The 11977-nt window shown below is 39.2% G+C and overlaps 1 long non-coding RNA gene across 1 annotated transcript in view; it reads left to right on the top strand.

Annotated features, from left to right (window-relative positions):
- The first annotated feature begins 9154 nt into the window (after positions 1–9154).
- Positions 9155–11977, top strand: part of LOC128784947 (uncharacterized) — a 94777-nt gene continuing 91954 nt past the window's right edge. Inside the window, exon 1 of the long non-coding RNA XR_008429693.1 lies at positions 9155–9275. This is a non-coding gene — a long non-coding RNA (uncharacterized LOC128784947). The remainder of the gene's footprint in view (positions 9276–11977) is intronic.

Raw genomic sequence — 11977 nt, 5'->3', positions numbered from 1 at the left:
GATTTGCCATCAGTTGAAATCTTGACCTCCACTCTTGATAGCTTGCTAAAAAATAAGCTTGGCTTTGTCAGATGTTTTGAATTCACTGGGTAAATTTCTTAGTTTTTGCCGGACATCAGCCCAAATGGTCATGGTTTCTTTGTTTCTGCTTCTTGTGTAACTGCCATTGACTTTCAGGCATGGAAAATAGGAGATGGTATGTATTCAGAAGTCATATGTATAAACTTGCTGCCAAATAATTGAGTAAAATTAGGGGCAGTCAAGTTTGCTAAGGGAAGCATTCAGTGCCTGGTAAATGAAAGAATCCACAAAGGATGAATTATATGCATTCAAACCCATTATGAGCTAGTTCTTAATACTAAAATGATCATTATTTTACATACAATATTCAGCCTCTGTTCTAGAGGCAGGTTGATAGAGGGTTTCCCTACAGGGCTGTTCTGTGTCGTTTGCTGTTGCTGTGCAGCCACCAATCTCTGTTAGCAACATGAACTGAAAGGGGAGGGACATCTCTGTTCCACACACCAGATCTGTAGTGGATAGAAACTTCTCTGCATTTCTTAGCTGTTATTTATGTAATGCTCACATCCTTTTACTGCAGACAATTTGTATGACTCGCCAGCAGCACTTTGGAGCTAGCTTGGGCCGAACAGTAGTCACTGCACATTGTTGTTCTGTGTAGACAAGTGTGGAATGAAATCCAAACCTTGTGAGATCCACTGGTATTGATGGATATGGAAGCAAGGGAAAATGTGAATGCCCAGAATTCCATTTCTTCAGACCATAACCTCATACTTTGGTTATGTTTCCCTCTCTTCCCTCAAGCAATCCCTTGTTTTCAGTTTAAAGGAATGTTTTTTAGACATATTGAAGTCCTTCAGGGTTTCACTGGATTACCAAGAACAGACACCAGGTCCCAGCCATCAGCTTTCCAAGCAGAGAAAATAGAAAGAGGTATTAAATTAAGAAATAAAAAAAATCTAGGTTATTCTGCTTCTTTTCAAGCAGGAATGAATTCAGATATCCTGTGGCTGTTGCAGGCAGAAGTTGTGGAAGTGTTAATATTTTTGTTCTTTGAAGAGCATACATGGCTTGACATGACAAGACATCATAGCTTGCTGAATGAAGAGGGGCTAGGAAATTTGAACTGCTAAAATGTCTTCAGGTACAAGTGGAGACTATTTTTTCATTTGCAAAAGCTTAGTGTGGCAGACTGGAGGTGATCCAGGTACTCAGGAACAACAAATGCCCATCCTTGAAGCAAAGGGTTTTTTTGTATAATGTAATGCTCCTGCTCCAAAGTCTAGAAGTGTTAGGGATGCACAAAGAAAAGAATTTGAGCTTTGGAAAACTAATTTACTTTTGACACTTTTTGCTCTTAGGAGCAAAACTATTAACTGCACAACTTCTTCCCTTTCTTCCCCCTCCAAATTTGGTTTAGTCAAACACACAGCATGGAAAGATTCAGCCTTGTTAGTCTTGAAAAATTAGCAATTTGTTTTCAATTCATTATACGGATAAGTCTCTGGATATAATTAAAGGTAGGACTGTGTTCTCCACTGCCTTAAAAATATTTTCTGATCTTCCAATCTAAGAAAACCTAGAAAGAGGAAGAAAATCAGAACAAAGAAAAAACTTTCTTGTTTGCCATCCCAGTTTCCTGGTTATGGTTGCTGATTGAATGGATAGAGGTACATTTTAGTATGTTTACATACATAAATATACATATACTTAGGTTAACAATTTGGAACCATAAGCTCTTAAAAGCAATCATCGTTTAAGTCTAGCTTTTTTTTCCCCCCAAAACAATTTGAAAATTCTAGATTTATACTTTACAACCTGTATCATGTATCCTGAGAGTCACATTCAAGTTCCTTGATTTATTTTTTTAACATAATGAAAGGCTGAACTCCATGAGTCCCTAACCTCAGGTTGGGCACCCAGCACACTACTAATGACTTGAAAGGCTGTTTCTTCAGAAAACATCTGCATTTAAAAAAACCTGGAGGGTTTGTGACAGCTCCCTGATTTTTTTGCGATATCCATGCAACAGAGTGTTGCTCATTTATTAGGGTTTTTTTTTTCTGCTGCACAAGATTTAACCAGTTACATCAGTAAACAGCAACTGAAATGTTAAAACAAATTGGATGGATTTCTCTTCCCCAAGCAGCCCATATTGCATATGAGAAGTCCTGAAAAGTGTAGAGGTTCTTCTCTTAGAAGATTTAATTACATGTGGTTCTAGTTCAGCATTAAGTTTTGTTGGTAAATAGCTCTCTCAATTTTTTAAAAAAAATTATATTTCTTAATCTCTGCTGTTTTAGGTTTTCTCATGCTGCTTCCTTTGTTTGTGTTGATAACATTTTTCAAATTTTTTGAAAGTTGAAAAAGTGAGTCTAGGAAACACTGAATAAAATTTGGTAATAACTGTACCTTTCTATAAGCATAAATAACAGCAAGTTTAAATATTCCTCACTTTTAAGTGGTCATTCTTACACCTGGTTCTTTGGAGGCATATTGTAAGGTTGACTGTTAGTCATTTGGGACCCTTATTTTGGAGCAACTAATAGGAAAAGGAAATTCATTATAGTTGAAGACTCTGGGGACAGGGGTACAAGAGAAGATACTATAGCTGATGCCTTCAGGGAGTGCAAGGTTGCTATTGCTGTCTCTGCTCTGATGAGAATTAAGAAATGCCATGTGTTAATGTCAGAATCCATGTTTATGTTGGTATCTACATTTCCTGCTCCTCTTTATCCTAGATGTAAATTTTTTAGACATCCTTAAGGTCTGGGCTTATCTTTTGCTAATCAGAGTGCAGTCCATGAAATGGAGGAATGGTCTTGCTTCAATAACAAATCCTAGAGAAAGGGGCAATTTGATCTCATGGAGAAAAGGGTAGAATGCTGGTAACCCCTAGGGCAGAAACTCCTGTGTTGGTGGAAGGCAGTCCTTGCTGCCAATGTTTGTACTGGGAAATGCTGCTGCTTTTTGTTTTATCAGCTCGTTTTCTGACTTCCCTGCTTATTGAGATGTCTTCCTGAAAATTGCTGCATTCAAATGGAATAATTTACAAGAATATTTGTAAAGATTCCCTCTGAGCCATCGCTCAGCGTGGGCAATAACAGCTATTTCTATTAATATGGGGGAGTTTCCCCAAGGCAGCTATTCGTACTTTACAGAAATGTTTCTGCAAAGTCCTGCACAGTCCCTTTTTATATTGCAGTAAAAGTTTGTGGTTTAAACCTCTTAGAGGATATAGCAAGATGGAAGTTCCCCTCATGTGGGTACTGTTAGTGGCCTGACAGGTTCTTTGTATTTTTATTGTAAGGTCAAAGAAGTACAATGAGGTGCTATTTGGCAAAGGTGCTAGTTAAGAAAAAGTTTTATAAAGTGTTGTGTAATCCATTCAGAAGCAATGTTTCCTTAGCTGTCTTCTCTAGATCTTGGAGTAACTTTGTTTAAAATCTTATGAAGCCTCATAAGTTATTAATGAGCTGTTGAACCCAGGTACTACTCTATTTCAGTAATTAGTCTAGAACACAACACCCTTTTGTTCTAAATTAGTCCAAATAAGTTTTATCTCTAACAGATCAAAAATAATTCTCAGGCATAAACTTTGTGGAATGACTCCTTAAGAGAAAAAAACCCAATACTAAACCTGCTTCTCCTAACACTAGCTACCAATGGATGACCCTCTAATTTCAGCAGCTGTGATCCTTATTTGTATTGTAGGGTAATCAGGTTGTTTTGTATATGGAAGAAGTCCATTGTGATAGTAAATGTAAAGTCAAAAAGGCTCATTTGGGCACAGTGTGCCCCAGAAATGCAAGTGCAAAACCAAGATAGTGCAAACCTGAGTTCTAGCTGCAACTGTGATAGTGATCATCTCTGATCCTGGATGATAAATTTCAACTCTTACCCCTTTTCTGTCTTCTAACTGACTTATATACATCAGCCTTGTTCCAAAGATTAACCTGAATGTACCTAACAGATAAAAAAAAAATTAAGAAAAGTTGCAAACTATGTGAAAAAATGCTAAATCTCTTTTAATCCATCTGGCCATCATTTGTTTAATGTTTTCTTTCTGTCTTCTCCTATCCCCTCTGACATTTATCATGTATCAGCAAAAGAAGTGTAAAGCTGAGATGAAGCCTGGAGATTGCCCCTTGCATTGCTACAACTTTCCTCTGAAGAAGAAGAGTTGTCTTGAGATTTCCAGTTAATCTTCTGGGTATATATATATGTCTGACCTCTGAATTGAATACTGAGTGAACTGAGAAAGAGCTCAAAAAATTGGGAGCATGATCACTGTGTCTGTTATGACTGACAACAATAATCTGACTCAAAAATCATCCAGTTCTTTTTCATTATACCTTGATCCCACCTAGTTAGTAGATGGGATCTAGGTCTAGATCAAGGTGACTAGGTAACTAGATCTCTACCTAGTTACCTTGAATCCTGCCTCATTACTGGAAAAGAATGGCAGATGCAGCTTGGCCAGCACCACCAGCTCCTATTGCAACTCTGGATTGTCTGAGCAACTTGGCTGAGGAAACATCAGACTGAGAAACTAAAGGAACAGTAGAGTTCCATGGGCTGGTGGGGATTGTGTCACAGTTCAGAGGGGATACATCTGTACTCTTCTCTCTGTGCATACCTAAGAAATAGGACTGCCTGAGATTTGACTGTAGAGCTGCTTATTGAGAAATGCCAGCTGGTTAAAATGCCATTTTCTCAATATGTTCTCAACAACTCCTTTTTTGTCAGTTCTGGAAATATATTTACAGCGTATTTCTCCTAGCTTGAATGATACTCAGTTTTGAAACAACGCATTATTATGACCAACTTATTTTGCTGAAAATGTTTTTTTCTGAAGTTCCTACTCCTGTGAAAAATTAACTTTTCAAGGTGGCCTAATTAGCCCCTGTCACATTAGATTTTACTCTAGGATGCTAATTTGGCATTTGGGGGTTCATTTGGATTGTCACTTGTAAAAATGAGAGACAAATGAGGCCTTTGAGTCTATTCCAATTTTAATTTTTATATAAGTGCCTCAAAAGCCCATAGCAACCATCTCAGGTTTTCTACTCAACAAAATATTTCTAGCATTATATGTGCCCACTTATCAGCTATATGCTGTGAAATCAGGCATAGCTTAACTGGTTTTGCAAGGTAAATAATTGACATACCAGAATCTTAACTCTGTAAGACGTATGGTGATAAAAAAGACAGCTAAAAATTGATATAGATTTTCATTTAAAATGCTTCACGAGAGGTCTTGGCAGCTTCTATCAGCCTCTTATAGCAACAGCAGTGAGAGAGAGCATTTGGCTCTAACAACAAGATGATCTCATTACATAGGACAGCAATATAGAGACAAAATAATAGTCTGTACTAATTTTAGGTTCCACTTGAATCTGTGACATGTATTTAAACTTGTCTTCACAGCATCCTCATTTGGGTTGAATCCCTTCAACAACATCTGATTTGAACAGATCCTCAGTGAACAGCATAACTTCTTGGTGCTGCTCTAGCTTCCTGTTTGCTAGTAAAAGGCTTTTATATTTATTTTGGTACCTTTCTCTTGCAGATTTTTGCATCAGTATCTAACAGAGCAGAGTTTTTTTTCTGAAACCAGTATGTGAGAAACCACGTGTTCAAGCTGCTAGAGTTCAGATGACATTTCAAGTGAACTTTAGTTTTTTAGTCCTGTGTGTTTTAAAAAAAAAAGTTGTTAGGAATCCACAAGAAGTATCCCCTTAAAATGCTACTGATTTATATTAGTAATTTGATTTTATCCTTTTTTAAAAATAATCTTAAGTCACTTCTAGACAATCTGTGCACAGTCAGTGAAGTTATTCTAACTCTGTAGCATAATTTGTGTTAGTACTGGGTGGAAATTCGGGGATACCATACCAAAGCTGATCTAGCACCCATGTGTTGCTCCAACAGCTCAGAGAACTCGAAATCAACTTCTTTTCCTGGCTGGGGATTCCCCAGGCACAGGGAGCTCTGCAGCTGGTGCTGTCTCTGCACAGCTGGCTTTCTGCATGAGCACAGTGCTGCAGCTGCTCGTGGGGTGCCTGTGGGACCAGCCCCCAGCCTGAGCACCAGGACGGCTCTGGGGCTGCTCTGACACTCACTCAGGGGTTGTGCTTTTCCGAGTCTGCTCTGATCCTAAAGGTACTGGAAATACTGCTTTAAAAATCAGAAAAGGGGGGAAAAAAAACCCCCTCGTTCTACAAATTTTTGACTGCAGTGATCCACAGGTGGTTTGGATTACTTGACTATAATCTGAACTGTTGGATATATGAAATATCTCCCTCTCATGCTCTACTGCATTAGCCCAACATAAAAGCTAAGGACTTAGGATGTTAGGCATATAAATCCTATTGAATTTTAGTGGAATTTAGGGTATTATTTGGTCTCTCCTGAAAAATTAATTTTAAATCTGTGCAGGATTAGAGGAAACTCCCACTGTGAACAAAACTTTTTCCCAATAATGCACACCTTTTCCTGAAGCTTCTAGCCACTGTTACAATGTTCAAAATATTACTTCATGCCTGAGGATCTGGCAGAAATCTTTTAAAGTTCCCCTCAGTACAGTAGGCTGCAGACTGGTCTAATTTACAGCAGCAATTTCTACTGCCCCATGAAACTTTGGATTTTCCTTTCATTTAAGTTAATAGAATTTATATAACTATATTAAGAGTTGCTTGAGGCAAAGAATATATTAGATAAAGGATACAACAGAGGGTTTTCCTCTTTTTTTTTTTTTAATAGTAAATTAGGTGGTTTCTGGTGTTGTTTTAATTGAAATTCTTTAAAGTGTATGTTTTTCTTAAAAAGCGAACTTCCCCTCTGCGACAGCCTTTCAGGCTTTAAAAATTGTAGGAGTTACAATAGCCATCTTAAGCAATATTGCCAATATTTCTTCATCCTAAGGCTCTGTTACCCCGCTCAACATAGTGGCTCTGCCCTGCAGAATCTGCCTTTGGGCTCCTGAAACTGCATATGGTCTGCCCTATCTTCTGCTTTTAAGATAGGGCAGTTCACAGGTAGTGTTAAATATTGTAAAAGTAGTTGCCAGACATCTCTCAGAGGCAGAAGAGTTCTGTTTGAGACAGTTTTATGTTGCTATTAGATGTCAGCTATCAGCTTGCAGCTCTTGCCTTGTTCCTCTCCTAGCTGAGCTAGCTGCATTCCCAACTCCCAGAGGAGGAATCTCCTGGTGCTGTTTGGCTTCCACATTATTTACACTGAAATATCCTTGTAGGAATGGAAAGAAGCAAAGGTCATGTTAACAGCCCCATGTTAAAGGTCAGCAGTGCCATGGTAACAGTGGAAATCCATCCAGCTGCCTGCAGAAAAGTTGAACCCCTTACGAAGAGGAAACAACCCAAATAAACAGGGAGATAGATAAAAAGCAATATCTTAGCCCTGAGCCACGTGTCGAGTGGAAACGTAACGTTTGTGAGCTCCTTGGGTATTTCCTATGCCTAACTTTGAACTGCCTTGCTCAAAATAAAAGCCGCAGCAAATATTTCGAAAATAAGCGCCTTGCAACTGTTCTGCCTCTCAACCCAAGGCTTTCTTTTCACTGCAAGTGTGTAATGCAGCCAAGTGTTGTTTAGTATCCTTCCTGTGCCTTCAAGTGTGACTTTTATGGGTGACGTTATGTTTATGGGTCTTTGTTCATCCTCGGCCTCATGTACCCCACTGCTGCTTCCTCTGAGGCTTTGCCGCCACACCGCAGGGTGTTAATTTCCTGTTTTGAGTCTGTCACAGACAAATTCAGAGCCTCGATTAAAACACAACACACAGATACATGCTGCTGACAAAGGCACTAATAAAACTCTAAAGTTTAAAGGTGGCCCTGGTGTTTCCTCACCGAGCAGCATGAGGACCTTTCACCTCTTGAAGACATGCTGTTTGCAAGGGTTTCTTTTCTTTTTAATTAGGGCTCGCCTGGATGACTCTTAGCAAACTCTTCTAGCATTTGGTGTGTTTGGTTTATGGATGTATTGACTATAAAACATGCACAGCTTGCTTGAGCTTTTCTTTCAAAAAAAACCCCAAACCTCAACAAACGCCAAACAAAACTTATCAAACTTACAGGAACTGCAAAGAGGGAAGGAAAAAAAAAAAAGGGCTTAAGCAGTAAGTGTGTTGATTAGGGTGATGTGGTCTGGTATGTGGGTCCCTGCAAGACACATGCTTGGGCATCTGTATTTCCTGACCTCTTATCTTGGTCACTGAGCAGAAGGGGTGGGGAAAAAAAAGCCAGCTTTTTCTTGCTTTAGTGAAAATCCTTTCTTTTGCACTCACATGCACAAGTGGAAAACGTAAAAATGTCATCACTTAGGCATGAATTTTTAGAGGTTTTGCCTCACTTGTTTAGCAGTGTTTCAGCATGCTTATTTTAGACTATCCTGTAGAGTCACAGATCTAAGAAGAAAAACTTTTCCTATTACCCAGTACATGTTTTTTTTTTTTTCTGCTCTTTAGTGTAATGTGTTGCTCCTAGCACCACTGTAAAAGCCCTTCCCCCCCTACATAAACTCAGCACACATGTTTACAAGACTGCATTTTAAACTTGGATTTGTTCAAATGGAGGCCTTGCCATTTTTCTACGGTGTTGGGACCATTTTTTTTTCTATTTCCAGTGAAATATTGCTTATTTCAGTAACCTAATTAATTTTAACCTTTACAAGTATATTTGGAAGCTGAAGTTTCTTACCTAGTCATTCTGATGTATGACTGCTAGTTTGCATGTCTACTACATCTACTCAGAAACCCAAATACCTCATCAGAGTTCCCTCATAATCAAGAGGGAAATTCTAGAGTTTCTCTAGCAGTCCTAGAGATCCCTCTTGCAAGGTACCTGATATTTAACTAAACTTAGGTTAATTATATACAGAGAACAAATTTTGTAGCCTGATTTCTTGCAGATATGGCTGTACCCCTCTCCCTCATATTAAAGGAAATACCAGCTCTTCATAGCCTTCAGGCAGAAATGGCATTTAAAGCCCTGTAGCATCTGCTTCTGACCATCTCTCAGTGGCTGTCTTTAAGACTGCCATGTCTTCTTTCTTCCTTGTCCTTCACTGTCCATGTTTGAGCTTACCTGAATGACTTCTCACCTCTCCTGTGTACTCCACTTCATTGGTGCCCTGTGCTCACACCCAACTTCTCTTCCCCTGTGAAATCAAGTCCCAGTGTGACTGCAAGGATAAGAGCAGGCCTGTTGCATGGAGAGAGCACCTGGAGAGGTAAGCCTCACACATGCTGGAGATGTTGTGTGTCACCCTGTGCGCTTTTTGCTGGTATTGGATGGAAAAAGTTAGCTTTCAACCCCACATTTCCTCTGGTTTTCTGCTGCAGTATTTCCTACAGCTCAGGTTCATAGCCTTTTGCTGTGTCTATGGGCTCTTAGACCATCTGTCTATGCTGTGTGGTCATAGAAGGAAGAAACTGCAGTTGCAAATTAACTGCTCCCTATGATGTGCCCAGCGAGATCCCAGTACTTAGGTGGGCTAGCAGGAAAGGTGGTCTGGGTCACACCCTCAGTGGCTCAGGAAGTGACACCGTGTGCCTACAAGGACACTTTGCCAGGCTCTGTGGGGCAAGCCCAAACAAATTTTTTTGTTGTTTTAAAGCAAGTAAACTGCTGCAGGCTTTTTTGTGGACCTGACTGAATCTTATCTGATCTGAGTTGCTTTATTTCATTTTCTTCTTCCTTTACTTTTCTATCAGTTGTGGTTTGTCCCCAGGATTTTATCTTCACCTTTGTCCAGTTTGCTTTTCTCTTTCAAGACTGTTTCCACATGTCTCCATATACCTTGTGCTATTCTATCTAAATCCTCACCAAGGAGGGAGAAGAAAACCCAAACCAAAATGTTACAAAGAGCTGTTGTGCTGTGTTTTTTTTTTCTGCAAACTGTTGTTGTCCTAGACTATTGTTTCTGTGTTGCCTATTTAGATGTCAGTGTGGGCAATCCATGGATAGGAAACCACTCTTGCAAAAGGTGAATATGTCAGACTTCCTCAGAATAGGTGAATTTTTGGGCAACAAATGTGATTATTAATTCCATGTAAGGAATTTGTATATTTCTTAGTACCGACTATGCTCTCTATATTCAGCAAAAAAAGGAGCTAAAATTACACTATTTTTATAGGGCTTCAGGCTTCACTGTTGAAACAAGCTCTAAAATTTAAATTCCAAGTAAGAAAATCTTGACTTGCAAGTAAGCCTAAAGCTTTGCTTGTGACAGACCTTTTGTGCTACTTGTCCTTTACAAAAAAAAAAAAAAAAAAAAAACAAACCAAAAAAACACTGCAAAAAATGACATAATCAGATATGTAGGCATTCCCTTTGTACTGACAGTATACCTAAGATGCAACAGGATGTGATGACTCTGTGTTCCTAAGGTGTAGCTGGAAAGGGTAGGGAATGAAAAACTACTACAAAACTTTCAGCTAAGTTAGAGCATTTATAAAGGCATCCTTAACTCTCCCTAAGGCTGGGTTTTAAAATATTCTCCTATCTTGAAATATTTTAAAATATTCTCCTATCTTGAAAGAAGTCCATTTCTGCTTTCAGAATGTGTCATTGTTACTTGCTATGGCTGAGTTGACCTAAGGATTGGTAGGAGAATTAAGCTGTAAGTCTTCTGAGGCAGCAATTCTTTGTTTGAATCTGCACTATATAAACATCAATATGGGTGGCAGCCCATAAATGAGATCTAGGCATGCTGCTATATATGTATGACACAAGTGTTGGATGAGTGTTCTGCATTGTTCAGTCTTTTTCTGTTCTGAAATGGTATATTCTTCATTGGTCATGCCTTCAAAGTTTCATCTATAGGGAACTGTACTTCGTAGTGATAAGCTCTTTTTTAAAATTTTTTTAAACCTGGATGTTAACAGTGTGATAGCAGCCATTATGTAGCTGGGATGAGCTGTGCAAGAATGAGAAATGTGATTCATGTTTTAAATGAGTTAAATGTGATGCTTTCCATATGCAGGATATATATCCTTCTCTCTGAATAAGACACAGATCTCATGCGAGTCATGGGTTCTATGTTTTTTACAAAACATCTGTGAGTTCTGACCTTTCCATGCATATGAGCAAGTGTACTCACACACTGTGGAACAAACTTCACAGAGCATAGCAGAGTGAATCTTGGAATGCATGAGAAAAGCTAATGTAGCTGGAGGCCAGTGGCAACATGGGGTGACACAAAAGGCCAGACTAACTTCCCCAGGCACTGAGTTGTTTTAGCTAGTCCAACTGCAATGGAGGTGTTGTCAGGGTTTCTCAATTTTCTGAGTTATGCAGCTGCTGTTCCTAAAGTAATTAAAGTGCAAGAATGGTATGAAAGCAAAGCACAGGGGCTGTTCCAAACTGTTTTATGTTAAAGTCATACCTAGCACAGGCTGTGTCTGCAGTGCATGCACTATTGTCTAATCCATGAAACAGACCTGTGAGTGCTTTGTTATTGTTAGCATGAGGGACACAGAATGAAACAGCATCATTATACATTAGCAAATTCCATAAGTGTCAAAGGTGTTTATCTGGTCCGACCCTGGTTTAAATTGGACCATTGCCTTGCTTGTCTCCTGGCTACTAAGGACTGCATTTTTCCTCTTGCCCAAGAGCGTGCATTCTTTCTCTTTAATGCCTTCCCTGTATTACTGGTTTTTCTTTGTTAAAGCTCTCTCAAACTTTGTTCACTTCTGTTTCTGCTCTCCCCTCACTTCTTTGTAATCAAGCCCAACCACCTCTTTGACAGCCACCCTTCGTGCTTCTATTTGTAGCACTTTACCTGTTCCTGTATCTGGTGGTCATGATTGCCCACTAAATTATTTCCTGATATTGTCCTCTCCCCTCCTCCACCCTCTTCTCCCCCGCCACTGTGAAGCCTCCAGTGTGGGTCTGTTGAAGGGAAACTGCTACCATTCTTCCAGTTTA

The sequence above is a fragment of the Vidua chalybeata genome, chromosome 3 (genome assembly GCF_026979565.1).
Source record: "Vidua chalybeata isolate OUT-0048 chromosome 3, bVidCha1 merged haplotype, whole genome shotgun sequence".
Classification (NCBI taxonomy): domain Eukaryota; kingdom Metazoa; phylum Chordata; class Aves; order Passeriformes; family Viduidae; genus Vidua; species Vidua chalybeata.
This window is presented reverse-complemented; position numbering and strand designations above follow the sequence as displayed.